The sequence below is a fragment of the Balaenoptera borealis genome, assembly GCF_965194805.1.
Source record: "Balaenoptera borealis genome assembly, chromosome: 1".
NCBI lineage: Eukaryota > Metazoa > Chordata > Mammalia > Artiodactyla > Balaenopteridae > Balaenoptera > Balaenoptera borealis.
In genome coordinates, this window is record NC_138860.1 from 112,707,677 (window position 1) to 112,733,378 (window position 25,702).

The window sequence follows — 25,702 nt, forward strand, 5'->3', positions numbered from 1 at the left end:
AAGAGACAAATGCTTTTTTTTTTTTACTTATATGTGGAATCTAAAAAATAAGACAAACAAATGGATATAACAAAACAGAAACAAACTAAGATACAGAGAACAAACTAACGGTCACCAGTGGGGAGAGGGTTGGGTGAGCGACAAGATAAGGGAAGGGGATTAAGAGGTACAAACTACTAGGTTAAAATAAATAATATACAAGGATGTAATGTACAGCACAGGGAACGTAGCCAATATTTTATAACTTTAAATGGAGTATAATCTATAGAAATATCGAATCACTATGTTGTACACCCGAAACTAATACTGTATTTCAATTATACTTCAATTAAAAAAAAAAAAAGATTCAGGGCTTCCCTGGTGGCGCAGTGGTTGGGAGTCCGCCTGCCAATGCAGGGGACACGGGTTCGAGCCCTGGTCCAGGAAGATCCCACATGCCACGGAGCAACTAAGCCCGCGAGCCACAACTACTGAGCCCGTGTGCCACAACTACTGAAACCCACGCCCCTAGAGCCCTGCTCTGCAGCACAAGAGGCTGCCATGATGAGAAGCCTGTGCACCGCAGCAAGGAGTGGCCCCCGCTCACCGCAGCTAGGGAGAGCCCGCACGCAGCGACGAAGACAAAAAATAAAAAATATAAAAATTAAAAAAAAAAGATTCAATCTTAAGGCCAAGCCTCCAGGGAAGCTTTTTTTAAAATGACTTTATCTTTTTAGAGCAGTCTTAGGTTCACAGTAAAATTCAGAAGGTATAGATTTCTCATATATTCCCTGCTCCCACATAGGCATAGCTCCCCCCCATTATCAACATGGGAAAGCTTTTAAATTGTCCATATCTCAGTGTGAATTTCTTCCAATACCCAATCAGATTACTTTCTCCTAGCACCTTGGAGAGGAATTTTATTTAGGAAGCAGAAGTTGGGATGAGCGTGACTGTAGAATGTAGGGCAATTTGGGGGAAGACATTTATATTAGAACACTTCTTATCATAACAGAAATTGACCACAACTGGTCAGGCAAACGGGGGAATTTATTGGCAGCCTATCATGACTGCAGACAAGACGTAGCCAGAATTCAAAGAAGTCTGGAACCAGGGGATCCAACACCACTATCTTTCTCATTTCTTTGCTTCTCTCAGCACGAGGCTTCATTCTCTCAGTATAGCTTCCTCCACAGCCGGGAGAGGACTGTTAGGTCCCTATCCTGGGCTCTCACAGCTTTGCCTCTAGATGACTGACTTTTTTCTCCTGAGCTCCAAGCCAAAAAAATCCCGAGGATGGATGTTAACTAACTTGGCTTGTGATTTGACCTAACTTTGACCAGGTTATGAAATACTCTGGTTGGCTCAGTTTGGGTCATGTTTGCACCCACAGACCCATCAACTGTGAACAAAGGGCAGGATTTGTAACAGCTTGGCAGTTCCTTTTGAATCACATGATGGTAACAGGAATAATATACCCCAGAAGAAAAGGGGTGCCATTCTGAGGAAGGAAAGCATGTGGACCAACACGCATGCTAGGTGTCCACTAGGGGAACACCCCAGGTGGCTTGGCAAAGCCTTGGGCAGAAGGTTCAGAAAGAGGTTTAAGTGTAACAACAGGGACTTCCCTGGTGGCACAGTGGTTAAGACTCCACGCTCCCAATGCAGGGGACGGGGTTCAATCCCTGCTCAGGGAACTAGATCCCCCATGCATGCTGCAACCAAGAGTTCACGTGCCGCAACTAAGGAGACCACGTGCCGCAACTAAGGAGCCGGTGAACCACAACTAAGGAGCCCACCAGCTGCAACTAAGGAGCCCACCAGCTGCAACTAAGGAGCCCGCCTGCCGCAACTAAGACTTGGCGCAACCAAATAAATAAATAAATAAATATTTGGGGGGAAAAAAAGCAAGAATGACTTGACTGTCATAAAAAAAAAAAGTGCAACAACAAATTCCTATTACTTGTAAATTTTTTCAAGGCCCTAGAAGTCCTAACAGCCCTACATAGCCCTCAAGTCATCTCTGGCTTATGCTTCGGATAATCTAACAAACCCAGTAATAATGAGCTGGATTCCTCTGAGACCTCTTATCTTCTGCTATTTGGGTAGCTGGGGAAGGAAATGTACCCAGTTCTGTCCAGTAGCATTTCTTCCCTTGAGGATTAGGTTGTAACATAAACCACAGGGTCCTAAAGTGACAAATCATATCAAATATCATATCACACTGATTTGCTCTGAATTCTTGATATTTTCTGGCTCCTTATCTCATTGTATTCACATCAAGGTCACCTCTTCAGAGAGACCTCCCTGACCCACCCACCCAGATATTTTCATTTCTATTCTCCTACCTGATTCTACTTTTCTAATCACATTTATCATTACCTGATGTCTGTTGGTCTCTTTGTTTACTGTGTATCTCTCAATAGAATTTAGGCTCCATGAGGGCAAGGATTTTGTTTACTGCTGAACCCCTGCACCTGGAGCAGTACCTGTCACATGATAAACACTTAATGAATAATTTTTGCACCGTGGCAACGCTTTGATAGAGCAGTGGTCTTCTCATTTATTCAAGGTGAAATACTGGGAAATCATGATACAATGCTGGGAAAATAATGTATTTAATTTCATCTTATGGAATAGAAACAATTTTCTTACAGAAAAATGGCTGTATGCATATAATTTTGGTGAGACTTTCAGCTGGGCCTAAACTATAATTCATACATTGATCTAGGCATGTGGATTCTACAACCAACTCACCAGGATCCTAGATTGGCATTGGATATTTGGCCTGAGGATCTATTTTATAGATAGATAGATAGATAGATAAATAGATAGATAGATACATATTCATCAAATTCAAAATAGTGGTTACCTCTGGGAACCAAGAGGGATAACATTCAAAAGGGACTTTAGCATTAGTTTAATGCTCTAATATTTTAGGATATTTTGAATAGAGAGAGCGACAGAAAGAGAGAGATAGAGAGACAGAGAGACAAAGACAGATACACAGAGACAGGGACAGAGAGTTAGAAAGAAATATTTTTTAAAAATACTATAAACATGATAAAAGACTGGAAGCAAATATGCCAAAATATTAAGAGGAGTTGATTTTGAATGGTAGGAATATGGCTGACTGTTTTCCTCTTTATTCTCTTATTTATTTTTCAACTCACCCTCACTAAATAAAACATGATATAAAAACAGAATTAATCATAAAAATTGAAGAATTGAACTACTGCTAAGAAGGTTTTTACTGAAGTAAACTGATGGAGTAGCTTGGCCATTTTCTTCTGCAACTCCAAACTCATATTCTTGCACTTTCACTTCCTAGGCCTAGGATTTATCTTTTTTTTTTTCAATATATATATATATATATATATATATTTTTTTTTTATTTATTTATTTATTTATTTATTTATTTATTTATTTATTTATTTATTTATGGCTGCGTTGGGTCTTTGTTGCAGTGTATGGGCTTCTCATTGCAGTGGCTTCTCTTGTTGCGGAGCACGGGCTCCAGGTGCATGGGCTTTAGTAGTTGTGGCACATGGGCTCAGTAGTTGTGGCTCACAGGCTCTAGAGTGCAGGCTCAGGAGTTGTGGCGCTCAGGCTTAGTTGCTCCAAGGCATGTGGGATTTTCCAGGACCAGAGCTCAAACCCATGTCATCTGCATTGGCAGGCGGATTCTTAACCACTGCGCCACCAGGGAAGTCCCGGCTTTACCTCTTTTTAAAAACCATTTTCTTTTTAATACTGTGGTGATATTCTGAAAATATGTTGAGAGGGAAGATGTGACTGTGACCTTGTGTTGAGTCTCTACTTCCCAGAATCATTGTAGATTCAGAACTGGTTACATATTAGCTCTAACCAGCAGAGTGGTTCAGTTCTTTGAAAGAATAGAATTTTAATGTCTCTTTCTATTGATATCTTCCATTTTTAATATGCTTTGTAGAGTAGTTTAGTCTTAGAATCCACAAAATCTATGGTAAAACTTATTTGATCATAAAGGTCTTTGCTGGATCCAGTAAATGCCCTACATCCCTTTTTAGCACTTGGAATTTTAGCAATTACATGGCTGATGTTGTCCGAGTTACAGCATTATCCAGGGCAGGGATTTATGTTTGCTCTGTTCATTGCTATATATTTCCCCAGGTCCTAGCACAACAGGTAGGTAGCATAGAAAGGGCTCAATGAATGTTTGTTGATAAATGGATTTGAAGCATTTGAGAAATTCCTACTTGTGTATTGCTTAATTTAAGATTTGGTCTACTTACTTTTTTAAAAAATATTTATTTATTTGGTTGCGTCAGGTCTTAGTTGCAGCATGCGGGCTCTTCGTTGCAGTGCAGGGGCTTCTCTCCAGTTGTGGCGCACAGGTTCCAGAGCACATGGGTTCAGTAGTTGTGGCGTGAGGGCTCCAGAGTGCATGGGCTCAGTAGTTGCGGCATGCGGGATTTCTAGTTGTGGTGCCTGGGCTCTACAGCATGCAGGCTTAGTTGCCCCGCAGCATGTGGGATCTTAGTTCCCTGACCAGGGATTGGACCCATGCCCCCTGCATTGGAAGGTGGATTCTTAACCACTGGACCACCAAGGAAGTCCCCCGATTTGGTCTACTTTCTCTCCAGGTGAGAGTCTCTAAAAATATACATAATAAATCACCAGGAAATGGGAGACTGGACTGATCAGACTAGGGTCCCACACAGCTGGGGGAGTGGAGGGACAGAATTAGGACTGGGGTGGGAGAGGTTCAGCTAAGGAAGGGAGGAGATAGGGTGTTGGGAAACAAAACCAATAGCTGTCCACATGGTAGCCCACAAACTCATCATAAACTATTCAATCACATTAGAAATTTCAGAAAGAAAACTTAAAATGAGAAAGAAGGAGAAAATGCTAGGTGTTATGGTGAGTGGCAGAAAGGGGTTGGAGGAACAGAAGGGAGGCCAGAATGAGTGAGGCAGAGAGCGCTTGGACATGAAGACAGAGAGGGAGGCACAGCAGGCCAGGGTGTAAATCTAGGATTTTATTTTCAGTGTGTGGAAGTGACATGACCCATTTATGGATCATTCTGGTAGCCATGTGGAGAATGAACATTGAGAGGGAGCAAGAGTAGAAGTTTAGAAACCAGCTAGGAGCTTCTTTCAGCCATTCGGGCAAGTGATGCTGAAGGCCAGGACCAGGGTAGCAGTGGGCAAAGGTAGCAACCAGATATTAAGTGACTATTTAAACAAATAATTAATTATAATTGAGATATGTGCCACAAAAGAGTTGAATGAGGCAACTCAACTCGGTCTGGTCTGGCAGGTAGAAGAGCAGTCAGGTAAGGTTTCTTTGAGCAAATGGCATTCAAGCAGGGAATGGAAGGATGAGTGAAGTGGGAAAGGAGAAGAAAAATTTCTAGAACAGGGGTTGCAGGTGGGAAAGCTTTGGGGCCAGGAAGAGCACAGCTAAATCCGGGAACTAAAAAGTGGTCTGTGTGGCTCAAGCAGAGAACAAGAGGAGCCACTGTGTGGGATGAAGCTGGTGGGGTCAGCAGGAGTCAGATATCATAAGGTCTTCGAAGCCTTAAATGCCTTATAAGACTGTTGAGTTTTAGCCGAAAAGCACTAGGAAGCCACAGAGGGACTTTAAGCCTGAGGGGAATGTTACTTGTTTCCTCATTTAACATATATTTATTAAACATTATCTATTGTACATGACTATCATCTATGTGATCAGATTCGTAGTTTAGAAAGAGTACTCTGATTGCAATATGGGAAATGAATCAGAGGGAGCAAGAACAAGTGCAAAGGACTAGTGGGTGAGCTTCTGAAGTAGACAGTGGGAGACAGTGGTGGTTTACCCTACAGAGGTGGCAGTGGGCATAGAAGGATATGGATGATGTAATGATTGGCAGGTTGGGGGAGCAGGGGTATGGAAGAGGCTCAGAGACTGAGCACTGCACAATAGGCATTGGCAGATGGGGTTCAGCAAAGAGTTGGGACATTGTATTAGATTCCAAGGAGCACCTAGTCAGTCTCCTGCTTCTTATCCTAGAGTATCCTAGAATGTCCTTACAGGACTATGATAAACCTTGCAGAACGACTACCAAAAAATAGATGGTATACTTAGAATACTTGTGAGTGAGCTTCTTTACAAAGGGTTGCTTATAAAGAAGTGGGCAGGGTGTAAGGGAACCAACCACAAAGGGTAACCCTAGGCCCCAACTATATGTGACAAGGGGAGAGGGCAGTTACCGGAACCCAGAAGGAGAAAGTCATATGGAGAAGGTCACTTTGACCTATACTCTTTGGTCAAGGAATTTACAGGGAAGAAGCCAGGGGAGTAGAAATTCTCCCTGACTCACTTTCCTCCCATTCATCAGTCCACTGCCTGGGATCCCCATTGGTAAACCCCAACTAGAAGGACTTGGAGACTCTGTGGTATATTCAAGTCAGCCTCCAGGTGTGAATGCAGGTGAGGGTGGAGAGTAGACCTGGAGAGGCAAACAGAAGTCCATGCTGGAGCTCAGCCAATCAAATTAACAATTCAAATTATCACCTCTTAGCCTGCATTGGAATAGGATTTCAGACATTTTAATTGAGAAACAAAAATGAAACAAGGGAAATTGTTCTCAACTGTTAGAGGAAGTCCCTCCATCTATTCTTACTTGTTACTCAGGTTATTTAGTTGTAAAATCTGATGAAAATAACCTTTGGGAATCTGCAGTTTTTGCCAATCTTGTAGCAAGATCTTCTAAAATACAGTTTGAGAAATAAAGACTTTTACAGTGAAGTTCAAAGGAATTTGTATCCTGCAAAAATGTGGTTTGTTTCCTGCAACCTAGGCAACTCCTTGGAGCTTAAATGCATCAGAACCAGAAAACCTGGCCAGATAACAAAATTATTTTGCCGCATCATGAATCTGAGCTACCTAGGCTTTCTGCCTTTGGCTTCCCTATTACCCAAGTTACAGCAAATTTGTTTTTCTAAGCACATTGCCGTTTTAAAATCCTTGACAAATCAAGGAAAAGTCATTATTCTTGCTTAAAATTCATCTGGTCAACACATTTTCCGTATATGACCTAGTAAAACAGGTTAGTCAGGTATCTTATTTCTTTGCCCTCTAAAATGTTATTATCCTGGAACAAGCTTTCAATATTTTTCTTAATGGCTCTGGTTTCCACTGCAAGTTAACAATGATTATTTGTGGTCTGACAGTTCCCTTGGCTTTACACCAAAAACAGGAGCAAGAAAGCACATTCTTAGGGAGGTTTAACATCTAAGCCAGACATTCAGCTGTGAATCCAGATTTTCTCTTCTGTACTCCTTCTCTCCCTCGAGTGAAAATGCCATCTGACAGTTTCTTTGGTTTCCTAGCTTCAGAAAGTTATTCAAGCCCAGCAATTCCCAAAAATATCACAGCATTTTCAAGTCAGTATAAATGTCGATCTGTTTTCTTAAGTAGGATATTTGTCTCCAGGTTAAAAGAAATGAAGTATTTTTTTCTCTATTTTAGAAAGTTGGTTATCAAATATTGTCTTGGGGCAAAACTTCAGCCTGAGATTAGTAATGTAGACAAGTCAACGGCAGGTTGTGAGGTGCATACAAAGAAAGTGGAAAGCTCTCCCTTCTCTCCCTTCTCCTTCTGCTCTGTCCCTGCCACCCATGCCCCACCTAAAACAGTCCTCCCCTTGAGAAAGAAGAGAACAACAGTGAGAGGATGGGGCAGGGAAGGCTGTATGAAGAACTTGGGAAATTTCTTGGTTTCTGAACACTTTAACTATCAACGTTCAATAACAACAGAAAAGTTTCAATTAAAGACCTTAGGCACTAAAGGCAAATTAATTTTGCCTTTTTGTTTTGAAAGTGAAGACTAGAGAACTGAAAATTCTATTTAAGAAAAATAAAATTTGGCTTTCAAGAGATGTAGCTTCGGCTCCAGATTGTCAAAGGTGCTGAAGATGGGCAGGCCAGCATTGAGGTAGACCAGTAAACCAGTTTATTTTGCAACTGATTTAGCAGCTATAGGAAGCAAATAGTCACAATCACTACTGGCAGCCACCCAGTCATAAGAAGAGGAGCTTAGGATGAAGCCAATATGGGGAATGTCACAGAAGAGAGATGAGAATAATATGACATCACTCACTGATATCACTAAAGTACTGGATAAACCAACCCTGAAGGCAACCTTCCACCTCTGGACTTTATACCTAATAAGCAAATACATTTTTACATGATGTTAACAGATTTGATTTAGGTTGTTTGTTCTTCACAGCTGAAAGCATCTTTAACTGATGCTGGGATCTGTCACATCTCCAGCATCCACATGACTGTGTACTCATCATTCACATTTTGAATGATGGTCGAGAGACCCCATACAACCCTCAATCAACAAACAAAAGCCAGGTTTTGGATGTGGCAAGTTTTGTGTGGTACCTTAAAGATGGAACAAATTTTTTGTCATTGGGCAGCCACTGAAAGATGAAGTCAGTTTTCCCTTCCATTGAGTCTGGGCTGGCCATATGGCCTCTTCCGACTAACACAATGCAGTGAAAGTAACATTGGATAACTTCTGAGGCTGGGCCTTAAGAGACTTGCAACTTTCATCATGCCACTTGGAACTCTCCCTCTGAGAACCCAGCGACCCTGTAAAACATCCACCTATCCTGTAACCGTCTTGCCGTGAAGAAGCCCAAGCTAGTGGTAAGAGAGAAAGAGACAGACAGGCAGACAGACCCTGTGGAGTAGCACTGAGGTGCCAGACATGATAAAGCCTTCTTGAATGCAGCCAAGTGAATCCCAGCAGACTCCATAGAGAGCTAAAAACCACTCAGCTGAGCCCTATCCAAATTCATGACTCACAAATAAAAATAAATAAAGATTGTTATTTTAAGCCACGAAATAAATAAATAAATAAATAAAATTTAACTTAAAAAAATCCAGTTCTAAAAAAAAAAAAAAAAAAAATCCAGTTCTAAAGTATAATCAGAGAGATGATAGAGAAAAGCAGGAGAATGAAGAGGTGGAGGGAGAAATAGAGAAATGACCTCAGTGATTGTCAGATTCCTGAGAAACACAGATTTAATGTGTTCATATTAGTGCTTATATATTAATATCATTCTTTTTTCCATTAAAAATTTTAATTTATAACTTGTTAAATATAACTTACATTTTTAACAACTTTGAGCATTTTTGAAATAATTTTGAGTTTTTTATTTTTAATAAAAATGATTGTATTTAAGGTATAACATGATGATTTGATCTATATTTATGCAGGGAAATGATAACTACAGTCAAGCTAGTTAACATGTAATCTCCTCACATAGTTACCAGTTTTTTGGTGTGATGAGTACCTGAAATCTATGCTCTTAGCATATTTCTAGTGTTCAATAGAGCATTATTAAGAAGAGCCATCATGGAACTTCCCTGGTGGTCCAGTGGTTAAGAATCCACCTTCCAGTGCAGGGGTCGTGGGTTCGATCCCTGGTTGGGGAACTAAGATCCTACATGCCGTGTGGCAACTAAACCCGCACCACAACTAGAGAAGCCTGCACGCCACAAAGAAGAGCCCGTGCGCCACACGAAAGATCCCACATGCCACAACTAAGATCCGACATAGCCAAATAATAAAATTTTTTTTAAAAGTTGATTAAAAAAAATAACCATCATGCCTGTACATAATATCTCTAGACTTATTCACGCTACACAACTGAACATTTGCATCCTTTCACCAGCATCTCCCCCTTCCACCTCCCTACTCCCCAGCCCCTGGTAACCACAACTCTATTCTCTGCTTCTGTGAGTTCCATTTTTTTTCTTTTTTTTAGATTCCACATATAAGTGAGATCATACAGTATTTGTTTTTCTTTGTCTGGCTTATTTCACTTTGCATAATGTCTCCTTGTTTATCCTGATAGGACCTCATTCTTTGCCCACACACTCCTCTCTAGCCAAACCCATCTCCATGCTCCCAGAGCCTGCCCAATCTCTAACCTGACCTCTGACATCTGCATTTCCCTAACTTCTCTAGGCCTGGTTTATAATTTATAATTCCTTGCTTTGCACTGGCCTTTAATTTTTGTGGGCATCTGGATAAAACATTTATTGCTGACTCATTGCCTAGTTTATGAAGTGATCCTTGTCTTTTTCTGAGCAATGGGTCTAGTAGAATAGCCCAGGCCTTAAAATTAGGTAGATCTGAGTTTGGATCCCACACTGCCAACTTACCAGATGTTTGATTTTGGTTAAGTTAACCAACTACTTTGAGCTTAAATTTTTGCGTTTGTCAAATACGGGCAATGAGGTCATTGTGAGGATTATTTGACACTTCATATGTAGAACAAGTAACATAATAGGTGACAGATACTTTTCATTTTCTTTTCTTTCCAACCCATCCAGTGGGGTAAAAGTGAGGGAAGAAGCAATGGTTTATGGGTGTCTAAAGTTCTTTTATTATATTTTTTTTAAATTGAAGTATAGTTGATTTACAATGTTGTGTTAATTACTGCTGTACAGCAAAGTGACTCAGTTATACATACATATACTTTTCATATTCTTTCATTTCCATTATGGTTGATCACAGAATATTGAATATAGATCCCTGTGCTATACAGTAGGACATTGTTGCTTAAAGTTCTTTTTATATCTCACCAAGAAGAGAAATGGGATTCTCTGGGCTTATAAGCAATATAGTTCTTAGTGACAGCTGAGTCTCCTAATGTCTCAATCTCAAGATTAAGCATCATAAGAAAAATGGTGTCTGTAGTATCAATGGCAGTATTCAACACCCTTGGAATATTTCAGTCATATCTCAGTAGTGATGTTTTTTGCAGTAGACCTTTTTTTTATTTCCCTTGGCAAACTACCCTGGCCTAATTTTTAGAAAGGAACCTGCATAGGAAAAGGAAAACTCTGAATATTAATCATCTCCCATACTTATAAATAGTAAACAGAATTAAAATTGCCTGATGAAATCAATTCATTAAAAATCCTCTTTAATAAAAACAAAAAGAATTCTAAAAAGGCCAAAAAAAAAAAGTTTGGCATAATGTGCCTCTAAAGAAATAATTTTTTTTTCAAGCAATAAAGGTGATAGCAGAAAAACCATGGCTAATTAACCAGAATAAATGTGGTTAAGAAAAGCTGTTTCATCAAGTAAAAACCAGGCAGTGTGAGAAATTCAGGGAAAGATTTAGTAATAAATAATAAAAATGATTAAGGGACTAACAGTAAAGAAAATAAGTGGCCACCATAAATGAGTCCTGACTCAGGAAAAACACTCAATGATTTAAACCATGGAGATAATCCCATGATATATAGGTAGATCTCCTGGATAATGGGCACCTGGAGAGAGCAGGGAAGTATGTGTTGTAAAATAGGCACCTTGACAGCCTGCCATCCCTCTAGTTCTCCTATACAAAGATCTTACTCCAGGCACAGACTCTAAGAGTCACTGGGCTAAGCTTGCTAATATCCCTGTGCTCCTCCAGATCCTTCCAAAGTGTCTGGGACTTGGAATAACTAGGCCAAGATGTACCTCCCGCCTCCCACAGCAATCCTAGAGCTCTTCTTCACCCACTACCCTGCCCCAGTTCTGGAACATATGAAGTGGCTGACCAAGTGAAAAACACAATAGTCTAGCCAGTTCCTGAAACAGCAGAGTCAAGAAATATGCAAGGTCTGTGTCTATCTATGGTCACATCATAGAGGGTCATGGATTTTGGTTTGCCTCAGGCTTGTATTCTACCTGAACTGATTTTAGCCCACAGTGTAATTCTCTAGGCAGCCAGCCTAACCTCCCTGTCTACCACAAGGCTAAGGAAGGAGTAAGAACTGGTCTGTTCCACATGATGGCAGAGGACACAGACCTGCCCAGTTTGAGCTTGTGCCCTTAGGACTGGCTTAAAACCAAATCCTGGGTTTGGGCACCATCCACCAAAGTATTTGCTTTGTCATGATACTGAAGACCAAAGGCTGGGAAGATTACATTATCATGGCAGTAAAAATAAAGCTTACTTTCATGCGTGTTCTGTGATTTGTTTGCCTAGTAATCTTACTTCTTTATTGGGCAGTATTAATGGTGAGACAGAGAGTGGAGGTATAGAGATTCTAAAGGGAGGAGCACAGCGGCAGGCAGTTGAGAAGAGAGATGCTATAACCATCAAGTCCCTTGCTGCTTACCTCTCTCCTCTAAAAACATCTCCATTCCGCCTGAAAAATTAAGATCCTGTTTTCATGAATGTCTACGTTTCGTAGGTTGTGTCATTTTTTCTCATGGAACCATCAAGGTTTAAAAAGAGCTTAGGTGTTTGCCCACTGAGAGCAACCCTAAATGCTACAATGCCAATCTGAACATGAGCCCCCTGAAACCCCTGGTGAAAAGAAGCCAGATACCCTTCTGCATCTCTTCTTACTGGGTCTTATGGCTTTTGCATCCTTATACTGTCACTGCAGGAGAGATCAATACTCTGAGTCCCAGTTAAAAGCCAAAGTCCTGCTTTCCCACTTCATTTCTGCTATCCCATTCCCCAGGAGCTGGGTCCTGTTCTCATTAGTCCTCATTAGCTTTGAATAGATTACTTTGAATGACACTACTCTGCTTAGAATTTCTGAGGATGGGATAAATGCTAAGACCAGTGAATCCCATAATCACAGCCTTACTTTTTTTTTTTTTTACTGTAAAATAAGTTCCTTGATCAGAAGCAGTGTTGTATAGTATACCATTCAGGTGAATGAGGCATTAAGTAAGTACATGGAAATATTACTGGAGGACATACAGTGGGCAAGAAAGATTATCCAGAATAAATTTCCATTACAATGAGGACCAATTACTAAATTACTATCCCTTAATAGTACTAATAGAAGGGGGGGCAATATAATCAATATGCCACCAGGTGGCAGTGTTTTCCTGCTGAGTATAGCACTGTATTGCGGGCTCAAGGTAGGTGGAATTGAGGGCTCAAGGTCAGGTTGACATTAAACAGTGGTAGTAGCCAGACCAGCTTTGTTGAAGAGAATCCCATATTATATCCATGAATAATCTCCAACCCTGACACCATTAGTCTTTCCATGAACCTAATGTGCAAGTACTGAAGTGTTTGGGGAAAGAATCTTGAGTCACAAAATGGGTAATTTTGTCCACCTGACTATGCAGAGCATCTTCTACTGCAAAGGCTGTTTGATGGGCATTCTCAAAGGACACAAATATTCTCACATTCGGGATCATTCCTAGATACTCATTCACATATATCTTCCCTAAACCTACAGCAACTGATCCCCTGGTGTTCTGTTCTTCCTTCCAAGTTTCTGAACATGTGACCAAACCTTTAGCCCCTGTCCTTGAATTTATATAGATCCATACTTCAGTCCATCTCTCTTTCTTGGCAAATGGACCATAAAATGTACTGGTCAAAGTTATGCCCACTGGGAGGATTTCCATTCCTCCATTGTCTTTTCAGGACATACCTAAGTTGAACTGCCATGGCAGTTCAGTTTTGGCTAATAACATCAGATCATGGACAGTCATCTGTAATCCAGGCTTAAATTTCTTTTTCTTCTGTCAATTGATCATAGGTAATTTCCCAGAAGGATATAGCGGTGGAGTGAGTGTGAAAAGAGTAGTCATACTGTGAGTGAGAGACACCTGCTCATGAAACTTATTTGGGTCCTCAGAAGTAATTTAAATATGATCTTATATATGCCATTTCCCCTGATGATGGAATGCTTAGCTCACCAAATTCATGGTTTTGTGGCTCAGACAACTTCCAGTTAAGATGGACAACTCACTGCATATTGGGTGTTCTGTGGCCAGGTAGAGGTGGCTGGATACCTTGGTAAGACACATGCACTCCAGAATTGGGAGGGAAACTCCATCAAGATTCAGAGACCAGCCAATTCAGTGTGGTTTTTAGGATCCCAGTGGTCAGAGGCTTGCCAGAATAATCTCTTCAAAGTAAAATACAAATTGTAACATCTTTCACCCTCACTATAAAGAGAGAAGCAAAGAAACTGGAAGTGTCTTTGGGTTCTGGAGACACAACATATTCCACACTTAAGAATATTGCTCCTCAACCGCATAGCACAGGGAGATCAGCTCTGTGCTTTGTGACCACCTAGAGGTGTGGGATAGGGAGGGCGGGAGGGAGATGCAAGAGGGAAGAGATATGGGAACATATGTATATGTATAACTGATTCACTTTGTTATAAAGCAGAAACTAACACACCATTGTAAAGCAATTATACTCCAATAAAGATGTTAAAAAAAAAAAAAGAATATTGCTCCTGCTCATAGACTGGGTGACATGGAGGGATGTCAGCTCTGAGTGGGCTCAAAGCAGGAAAGGATACTCCAGCAGGTCCAAAGTGTGGAGCAGCCGAAGACTGGTTTATAGATGGGTCGGCTTTAAGTACCTACAGGCTAAAAATGGATGACTGCATCATAGCCACATTCAGAGTTGGTCTTGGAAGACAGTGGAGAGGGCGAATTTTCCCAGATGACAGAGTTAGGTACAGAGAACCTGTTCATCTGCTTTGGTGGAAGGAGAAATGGCCTGAGGTAAGAACATATAGATTCCTGAGTTGTGGGCAATGGCTTGGCTGTTTGGTTGGAGGCCTGGAAAAAAAAAAAATTGGAAGAGCACAGACAAAGGGGTCTGGGTAGAGGAATGTGTATGAAAATGTGAGAGGAGGTACAAGTGTGTAGGTATTTGTATCACATGTTAACACCCACCAGGAAACATGCACCAGACACTAAACAACCAAGTAGACAAAATGGCTCATCTAATTGATATTAACCAGACGTCATCATCAGCAGTCCCAGAGCTGACATGATGGACATATAAATGGCATGATCATGTGGCAGAGATGGAGGCTACATGTGGTCCCAACAGCATGGACTCATAGTTAACAATACTGCCGCCTCTGAATGTCTAACGTGTCAGCAACAGAGACCAATGTTAAGCTCCCAATATAACATTATTCCTCAAAGAAATCATCCTGGACATTGGAGCTCTCCTATTCTAAAAGAGCTAGTGACTCCCTCTTACAAAGATAATACCTATTCCAGGTATGAGTTTTCCTTTCCTACCCACAGAGCCTCAGCCAGGACTACTATCCAGGGGCTTTTGAAATGCTTGAGCCACGGGCATAGCATCCCACACAGCATAATATCTGATCAGGTGACCTGATTTAGAGCAAAGGTGCAGGTATGGACCTATATGTTCTATGGTCCTATGTATGGACCTATGTATTCTACGGACCTATGTAGTCTATGGTCCATTCCATGGACCTATGGCCATGTATTCTACTCATCATATCACATGCCACATCATCCAGATGCAGCCAGGCTCATAGAATGCCAAAATGACCTTATAAAGGGCCAGTTGAAGTATAATCTAAGTCTGTCTGTCTGCTTTGTCTGCATTTATTTATTTGTTAGAATAACAAACCAAAAATGCTAACAGTGGTTTTTTCTATATGGTGATTTTTATTTTCTTCTTTTTGCTTATCTATATTTTCTACAGATTCTGAATGTGATAGTGTTAAATTAAAAAGGGGGAAAGTAAAAGAAGCTCCTCTTTTTTCACTGCACCAGAAAATAGTCCCTTACCTTCTGAGCTCCAGAATCTTTGCTTTTTATCTCTTGAATGCTCTAAAATCTGTGTGGCTCTTTTTTCACTATAAAAAACCTCCAGCACTTCCCTAGAACCAGAGAATCACTTTCCACAGAAATCTGCATTGCTGATGCATTTGTCACCCATTTTCCCTGGACCCTCTGAACCCATCATTGTCATTTTTCCATCAATGTTCTGAGAGCTCCTTACAGTGTCCGGCAAAAAAATTTACCTTGGTACCTTCTCAGTTCTAGAAACCCACTATTATTTATCTCAAGTCTCATAAACTATTTCACAGTGAATCTGTATTAGTTATCTATTGCTGCATAATAAATCGCCCCCAAATTAGCAGTTAAAGCAACATTTATTATTTTACACAGTTTCCAAAGGTCAGAATCCAGGAACAGCTTAGCAGGGTGGATCTGGCTTAGCATCTCTTATGATGTTGTAGTAAAGATGTCGTTTGAAGCCTTATGGAGCTGAAGATCTGCTTCCAAGATGGCTCACTCACATGGCTGTTGGTTCAGTTTCTTGTAGAGCGGAGCTTTCCGCACAACATGGTAGCTGGTTTCCCCTAGAATGAGTGATCCAAGAGAGACTAACTTAGAAGCTGCAATTGCATTGTCTTTTATGGTCTAGTCTTGGAATTGACATGTCAATTATGTCATACTCAATATGTCAGAAGTAATTCACTAAGTTCAGGCAACACTTAAGGGAAAGAAAGACTCTTGCAGGGGAGAGTATCACAGAATTTGTGGACATATTTTAAAACCACCACAGAGTCAAACTTTAGAAAAAGTTCCAGATGTAGCAAGATCCATCAATCCCATTAGTTTCCTCTGAATCCTAAGGCTGTCCCTAGGGAATGCTGCCAAATTGCGCAGTTCAGCCAAAACTGGGTATTCAGAACCCTAGATACCATCATTTATTATCCTACTGAACCATGGAAGCCATCACTTACTCCTCTTGAGCACACATGGATAAATCCCGGGGTATCATTAGATCCTTGAAATTTAAAAAAGCATAATTTATTCACTTAGACTGCCAAGCATGCTGTTATTTTCCTCAAACCCCAGAAATATGTTAAGACCTAAGATCACAAAATACAAAGAAAGGCCATAGAACATAGAAAGGAGCGGTTTTTCACTCAGAAAGAACCATTAATTCTAATTTTGTTCAGAGAAACAAATGAAAAACAAATTTAAAAAAAACCATTTATAGGAGTCTGATGCCTATTCAGCAGTACTGGTATCAAATGACAGATCTGGAATCAGTAGATCTAAAAAGTATATAGAAGGAAAGATCTGGGTTCTATGATCAATAAATTTTGATGAAGAGCTAATTCCTATTAATTAACTCTAACTTCTGTTTCCAGGCATGATGGGATACAGGAACTAGACTTCTTCTCCTGCCAGAAACCACAACAACAACAACAACAAAACAGGCAAACTACCTTTGAAATTTAAGAAACTACCTTAAGAAACTATCTTAAGAAGAGCAAGTTATAACACAACATTGTAAATCAACTATACTCCAAAAAATATATAAAATAAAATAAATCCAATGATAGCACAGGAAAAAAAAAAAGAACAAATTAAACCCAGAGTAAACAGAAAGGAAAAAATAGAGATAAAAATATGCATAAATTAAATAGAAAAAATAAAGAAAAAACCAATAAAACCAAAAGCTAATTGAGGAGATCAATAAAATTGACAAATTAATAAATCTATAGCCAGATTTGTCAGAGAAAAACAGAGAATATACAAATTACCAATATCAAGAATGAGAATGGTGACATCACCAAAGATTCTACAGCTATTAAAAAGATAATAAGAGAATATTATCAATAACTTTGTACCTATAAATTCAACAGCATAGATAAAATATCAAATTCTTTGAAAGACACAAACTATTAAAATTTACTCAAGAAGAAATAAGGAACTTGAATAGCTCTATATCAATTAAAGAATTAAATCTGTGATTAAAAACCTTCCTACAAAGAAAACTCCACAAGTCCTCATGGTCCATTCATAGGAGGATATAAGCAGTTGAGCTTCTAAGATGCTAAACACATCCAAAAAGACACTGAATGTGGCAGTCTGCCTTTCTTTTAAAATTTTTAAAAATGAATGAATGGTTTTTTGGAAAAGGAAGAAAACTCCATGCCCAGATTGTTTCACTGTTAAATTCTAAACAACATAGAAGGAAGAAACAATACCAATTCTGCACAAACTCTCTCAGAAAATTGAAAAGTAGGGGTTTTCCCCTAACTTAATCTATAAGACCCATATTACCCTGATACCAAAATCAGACAAAGACATTACAAGGAATCTATATATAGACCAATATGCCACATGAACATAGTGCAAAAATTCTAAAAATATTTTAACAAGTCAAATTCAACAATATATAAAAGAAACAATACATCATAGCCAAATAGGGTTTATCCTAGGAATGCAAGGTCAGTTTAACATTTGAAAGTCAATCAGTGTAACACACCATATTAACAAACTGGAAAAAAAGTCATATGACCATCTCAATAGATGGAGAAGAAACATTCAACAAAATCCAGCATCCTTTGCCAATAAAAACTCTCAACAAACTAAGATTAGAAAAGAACTTCATCAACTTGATAATGGCATACATCAAAAACCTATAGGTAACATCATACTTAATAGTGAAAGATAGAATGCTTTCCACCTAAGATTAGAAACAAGCCAATGATATTCATTCTCACCACTTCTATTCAGCTTCATCCTAGAGGGTCTAACCAGAGAAGTAAGTCAAGGGGGAAAAACCCAGATCTGAAAGAAAGAGCAAACTTATCTTTATTCACAGGTAAAATAATTATGTATGTACAAAATCTAACAGACTCTCCAAAAATCTACTAGGACTAATAAATGAGTTTAGCAAGGTCTCAGGATACAAGATTAACATACAAAAATTGACTATATGCCTATACATTTGCAACAAACAATTAGACATTAAAAATTTAAAATATCATTTACAATTGAAGTTATGTCAAAAAATATGAAATACTTAGAGATAAATCTGACATAAGATGTGAAAGACCTGTACACTGAAAACTATAAAACACTGTTGAGAGAAATGAAAAAATAACTAAATAAATGGAAAGCTATACCTTGTACATGGGTCAGAAGACAAAATATTGTTAAAATGTCAGTTCTGGGCTGCCCTGGTGGCGCAGTGGTTGAGAATCTGCCTGCCAATGCAGGGGACACGGGTTCGAGCCCTAGTCTGGGAAGATCCCACATGCCACGGAGCAACTAGGCCCGTGAGCCACAACTACTGAGCCTGCGCATCTGGAGCCTGTGCTCCGCAACAAGAGAGGCCGCGACAGTGAGAGGCCCGCGCACCGCGATGAAGAGTGGCCCCCGCTTGCCACGACTAGAGGAAGCCCTCGCACAGAAACGAAGACCCAACACAGCCAAAAATAAATAAATTAATTAATTAATTAAAATAAATAAATAAATAAATACTTTAAAAAAAAAAAAAAAGTCAGTTCTTCCCAATTTGTTCTATAGATTCAATGCAATTCCAAACAAAATCTCAGTAGGTGTTTTCATAGAAATTGACAAGCTAATTCTGAAATTTATGTGGACATGCAGAAGTCAAAAAAAAGTCAAAAGTAAAAAAAAAAAGTCAAAACAATAGGCAAAATATTTTTGAAAAGAAAAAAAAGAACAAAGTTGGAAGGCAAACACTATCTGATTTCAAGACTTATTATAAAGCTATACTATTCAAGATGGTGTGGTATTAGTGTAAAGGTAGACATATAGATCAAAACAATAGAATAGAGAGTGAGGAAAAGACTCAACAAATGTACAAAGTAGACTCAGTGGAACAAGAGTAGTTTTTTTCAACAAACGGAATTGGAACAATTGTATATCCTAATGCAAAACAATGAACTTCAATCCACAGCTCATACCATCTGCAAAAATTAACTTAGATGGATCATAACCTAAGTGTAAAACCTAAAACTGTAACACTTCTGGAAAAAAAAGAATAACATCTTTGTGATCTTAGGTTAGGTAAAGATTTCTTAGACAAAATGCACAATCCATGAAAGAAAAATGATAAATTTGATTTCATCAAAATTTAAAACTTCTGCTTTTCAAAAGATATTGCTAAGAGAATGAAAAGGCAAGTCATTGACTAGGAGAAAACATTTTCAAAGCATGTATCTTATAAATGACTTTTATTCAGAATATATAAAGAACTTTTACAACTCAATAAGACAAATAATCTAATAAAATAAATAATGGGCAAAAAGTTTGTATATCTTCACCAAAGAAGATATATAGATGGCAAATAAACACATGAAAAGATGCTCATCATTAGTCCCTAGGGAAATGCAAATTTAAACCACAATGAGACACCACCATGCAGGCACCATAATAAAAAAGACAGACAATATAAAGTGCTGGCAAGGATATGGAGAAACTGAAACTTTGTACATTGCTGGTGGGAATTTAAAATGATACCAACCAGTTTGGAAGTCTTTTAAAATGTTAAATATACATCTATCCCATGATCCAACCAACTTCTAGTATTTACTTAGGAGGGAAGTAAGCATATGTTTATACAAATACCTGTACGTGAATGTTCATAGCAGATTTAATTGTAATAGTCCAAAACTGGAAGCAACCCAAATGTCTGTTGAAGGGGGAATGGATAAACAAATTGTGGTATATCCATGCAATGGCCTGCTACTCAGAATAAAAAACAATGAACTTTTTTTTTTTTTTTCTGTCTGCATGAGTACGTCAGGCATTTGTGGAAATCTCTATTCCTTCTAGTCCTCAAATCTCAATTTTTGTAAATTACCCCAGCAGTAATTAACAAATAGTCCTGTGGTGGCTTAGAGTCATAGATGACCTTTTTAATGTGCAAGCCACTGCATCCTTTGGGGGCAAGTTGGAATCCAGAGAGGCTTCTTGCCAGCCTGGAGCATTCTGATCTGCTTCAGGAATGCTAAGTCCTGAGGGTGAGTATGATGGTATTTTAAAAAATTTCCTATCCTATTCCTAAATTTCCTGTTCCTATTCCTAAGAATAGATGATGAACAATATTGTATGAGTTACAGGTGTACAATATAGTGATTCACAATTTTTAAAAGTTATGCTCCATTTATAATTATTATAAAATAATGGCTATATTCCCTGTGTTGTACAATATATCCTTGTAGCTTATTTTATACATGATAGTTTATACCTCTTAATCTCCTACCCCTACATTCCCTCTCCCCCCTTTCCTCTCCCCACTGGCAACCACTAATTTGTTCTCTATATCTGTGAGTCTGTTTCTTTTTAAACAATGAACTATCGACACACACAACAGCATGAATAAATCTCAACATAATTATGCTGAGTGGAAGAATTCAGATCCCCTAAAAAAAGTACATACTGTATTATTCCATTTATATAAAACTCTAGAAAATCAAACAAATCTATAGTGACAGAAAATAGATCAGGGTTTACCTGGGTAGGGAGTGGCTAGGGAGGGGGTACAGGTGTACATGAAAACTTGTGAGGGTGATGAATACATTCCCTACCTTGATCATGGTGATTGCTTCACAGGTGTATGTATAAATACATCAAAATTTACCAAATTGTACACTTCAAATATATGCAGTTTACTGTATACTATTATACTTGAATTAAAATGTTTAAAAATTGTAATAAAAGTGATAATTTAGCAAGGACTTGAGGGAAGTGAGGAAGTTAGCCTTGTGGATAACTAATGGGAGATTTTAAAAAACATATTAACCAAATATTTGCAGTAAACATTCTTTTTTTTTTAACCCAGCAACTTTTCCTTTTAGTATAATATTACCTTTTGCATCAGTTAGGATTAGTTTTGGCTGCAAGTGACAGCAAATTTTAAAAGCTAGGAGCTAAAAAATCTAGAGGTTTACTCTTCTCTTTCATAAACCTAGGCAGTTCAGGGCTGGTATGACTCCATGACGATCAGGGACCCAGATTCCTTCTAATTTGTTGCTACAGTTTCCATTTTGTGCTCCTGGCTACTCCGGGCCCAGCCAGAACATTTCCCTTCCAGGTAGCAGGAAGGAGAAAAGAAGTATGCCCCTCCTGTTAGGATACTTAGAAATTGTGTATACACTCTTCTGCTTACATCCCATTGGCTAGAACTTATGGCTAGTCATATGACCACACGCAGGCCAGGAGAACTAGGAGAGGCTGTTTCATTCTGAACTGCCATGTGTGCAGATGTAAGAGGAAAAGGGAGAAGAAGGATATTAAGAGACATCTGATCAGTCTTTGCCATATCCTCTTCTTTTTTGAAGACAACTCCTTTTCTCTTACAAAGTGTGTGGCTCTAGTAAAGGCTGCCAATCATCTTAACAGCTCATTGGTCACAGAGATGGATGCATGACCTAAGCTGGACCAATGGGAGTGACAAAATGGGAGATGGAAACTTGGGAGCCCTTGGAAGTCATGGGATCATCCTCAGGAACGCCAATGTGAGGAAGGCAGCGAAGACTGAAAGAAGGGTCCTGAAGGTTTTCAATCCCTGCTCCAGTTACACTTGAGGCTCGCTTGGCTACATTACTCACCCCTCATTTATGTTACCTGAGACAATATACCTTCGAAGCTCAATTGTTAACCAAAGAGTATGCTAAGGGACCAGTTTTGGCCCTTGCGCAGCCTCCAAAGGGGCCAGTTTCACTAAAGAATTAACACTACCTTTGAAGCAATTCACATAAGAAGAAATATAAATGACTGGTAAACATATAAAACAATGCACAATATCACTTCTAATTAGGGAAATTATTATTAAAGCAAAAAGAGGATACTTTTTTGTTTGCTCAGAAGATTGACAAAGTTTCAAAAACTGGATAATATTCACTTCCTTTTAATGAGGAAACAGATGTTTTAATATACTATTATGAGAATGTAAATTGGTACCACATTTGTGGAAAAAAATTTCCAATACTGATCACAATTTAAAATGAATGTATCTTTTGACCAGCAATTTACTTTCAGGAAACTTCACTCCAGAAAACCACGCATAAGGATATTCATCAGAGCGTTATTTAAACAAGTGAAAGTTGGAGACAAAGTAAAACATTTATTAATAAAAACAGTTTCAATAAATTATGGTACATTCATATGATGGTACTTTTTTTTTTTTTTGGCTGCGTTGGGTCTTCATTGCTCTGTGCAGGCTTTCTCTAGTTGCAGTGAGCAGGGGCTACTCTTCTTTGTGGTACATGGGCTTCTCATTGTGGTGGCTTCTCTTGTTGCAGAGCATGGGCTCTAGGCGTGCAGGCTTCAGTAGTTGTGGCTCACAGGCTCTAGAGCGCAGGCTCAGTCACTGTGGCGCATGGGCTTAGTTTCTCCGTGGCATGTGGGATCTTCCCAGACCAGGGCTCAAACCCATGTCCCCTGTCTTGGCAAGCAGGTTCTTAACCACTGCGCCACCAGGGAAGCCCTGATGGTACATTTTAAAACAATTTTATAACAAGGTTTTTTATAACTATGGCCTTATGGTATATACATAAAACTATTGTAGAAAGTAGGTTGAATTTAGGTGGTGGCATGTAGGTGATATAGTTAAATGGAAAGAGCAAATTACACAACAGTATATAAAATATAATCTCATTTATTTTAAAAATACATGTATAGAGACCCTGTCAAAATTTGGGATTCCTTATCTCTCTAGGACCCTATTTTCATTTTTTTAAAGAATAGCAATGAGATAAAAATCAAAGAATAGCAAGAGAGAGAGAGTTGTAAAATAGGTTTGTTTTGTTTTATTGTGGGCGAGGTGTGTGTGTGTTGTTTTGCAGTCCGACCAGGCGTTGTCCTGATACCAATCATACTACCCCTGCGCTTCTGCCTGAAGGTGAGCTTGCTCAATGATCTGAATGGGATTGGGTCCCAGAGTTGGCTCTGCTCACTAGGTAATGAGCGCCAACAGCAAGAGGCATGTCCTCTCTCTCTGCCAAACCTTTTCCAAACCAAGCGAGCAAATGTTCCAAAACAGGAAGTTGTTCAGATGCCTTCTACTAATTTCCTCAGAGCATAAATTGTGAGCTCATGGTTATGGCCAACCTTGACCCCTTTCTTGAGGCCCTGAGAGACAGACAGATTTCTCTTCAGTCTTTTGTAGAAACACAAAAAGCAAACAATGCTTTCTGTACTAAGAAGTGTAAAGCAGGGTACTTATGGATGCTCCATACATTCTCCTTTATTGCAGATATGAGTCTTATCTTCTTGCAAGGATCACACAGTCTTGGTGTACCTTGCTTAAGAATAATAGACAGTAGTTACAGCCTGTTCATCTCATCTGCTCTCCATGAAAAAAAGAGAATCATAATATATAGTGTTAGGGGTATCAAGTCACCCCATTCTTCGGGATTTCCTTAAGGTTGTGCGTAGGTAAAGGTCTGGAAGGAGACACAAGAAACCATCCGTAGTGGTACCCAGAGGCAATGAGAACAGAGAGGATGGGGGTAGGAAGGCTTTCTGTGTGGTGTGAATATTTTACAAGTGTTTATTACTTTGTAATTAAACTCTTTTCTTTCCTGCTAAGAATTCATGCTGTATGCCTATTGTGTGTGTGAAAATGGACGCCCTAAGGGACTTCCCTCGTGGTCCAGGGGTTAAGACTCTGTGGCCAAAAAAAAAGGACTCCCCAAAAGTATGATCTGAGGAAAAGCGTAGCCCTGCATTTTCCTGTCTACCTCCATGAAAAAGTTGAATCACTCTCCATTTAGGTATGCATACTTGTTAGTTGCTTTCCTTTCATAAAGGGCACCAATTCTAGGTTGGTTATGCTTAATTATACCATAGAACTTCTACACTTCAGGCTCTTATCAGAAAATACAACCTTGAGTTTTCTGGTGTTAAATTAACAAAAGTTTAGTTGTAAAAATCATGTTCAGGGAGAACAGCCTGATGGGAATGGACCCATTCTCTAGCCATTCTCAATTTTGTTAGGTCTGGGGACAGATCCTTGGAGAGATTTCTTGGGCCACATTGTCCCAACACCCCTCTCCCTCATGACATGGCCCTTTTCTGACCTACATTTGGCATTTTGCCTTGAGTCTACACTGAGAGGTATTTTAAGAAACAGTCAAATTATAGTCACCATGGTGTAATACTGTAGAACTGTTATTAAGAACATTTTCTGGACATCACAACAATATAGGAAAAGCAACATTTTTTCCTGAGCATCTTGTCCTCTTTTATCTTATGGATACTGTGAATCTTGTAGTAGCTTTGCTTTCCCTTGGGCATTAGGAAACTCTGAGCCAAATCTGTGTTTTTCTCTGTATCTATGTAGAAGTTCATGGATGAATTTTTAGTGCCTGGGTATTCTATTCCATTCTATTCTATTCTATTCTATTCTACTCTACTCTATTCTATTTTCAACCCTAGGTGTTATATTTTTCTACCTTTTTACTTTCCCTTTGCTCCCTTTTCTCATTTATATTAGTAGATTTTTATTGTTATATTTTATGTATTTCTATAAATGACTCCAAATCCTTTTTTAAAAAAAAAATAAAGTGTACTAAGGGATTCACTTTACCTTTGGAGCATATAATTTGCTAAACCTCACATGATTCCCAAAGTCTTGTGCAATGGTTCTGATTATACCGTATTAATACCAGTGTCCTCAATATTAACATCAAACCCTATTGTCACAACTCTAGAGTGACCATGAGAGTCACAGAACCTTATAAAGTCAATACTGTCTACAGCAAGCTATTGTGTTTTGAGTTAGTGAAAAATGTCATAAGACTTGAACTCTAGATCCAGTTAGTTGGTTCATTCATTTAAATATTTATCACTATTTTACTATGTACTGGGCACACAGGTTCTGTGGATACAATGGTAAACAAAAAACAGACATGGCCTGTGCCCTCATAGAGTTTATAATCTAGAAGTGAAGACAGGCACTAATCAAATAATCCCACAAATGTAATTACAGGCCGTAAGTAGGCTTTGGGAGCATATGATGTGGAATCAGAACTTGTCTTGGGAGTCAGGGAAGACTTCTTTGCACTGAGATCTGCAGGATATCTAGAAGTTTGGGGAGAGGATAGGAAGAGGCAAGAAGCATTTTGGGAAGGAGGAAAAGTGT

At 39.0% G+C, this 25,702-nt stretch overlaps 1 long non-coding RNA gene across 1 annotated transcript; it reads left to right on the forward strand.

Annotated features, from left to right (window-relative positions):
- Positions 1–3,372: 3,372 nt before the first annotated feature.
- On the forward strand, positions 3,373–11,649 carry LOC309622784. Its single transcript, XR_014241129.1, has 2 exons — positions 3,373–8,899; positions 8,930–11,649. It is a non-coding gene; the product is annotated as an uncharacterized lncRNA (long non-coding RNA).
- Positions 11,650–25,702: the final 14,053 nt, after the last annotated feature.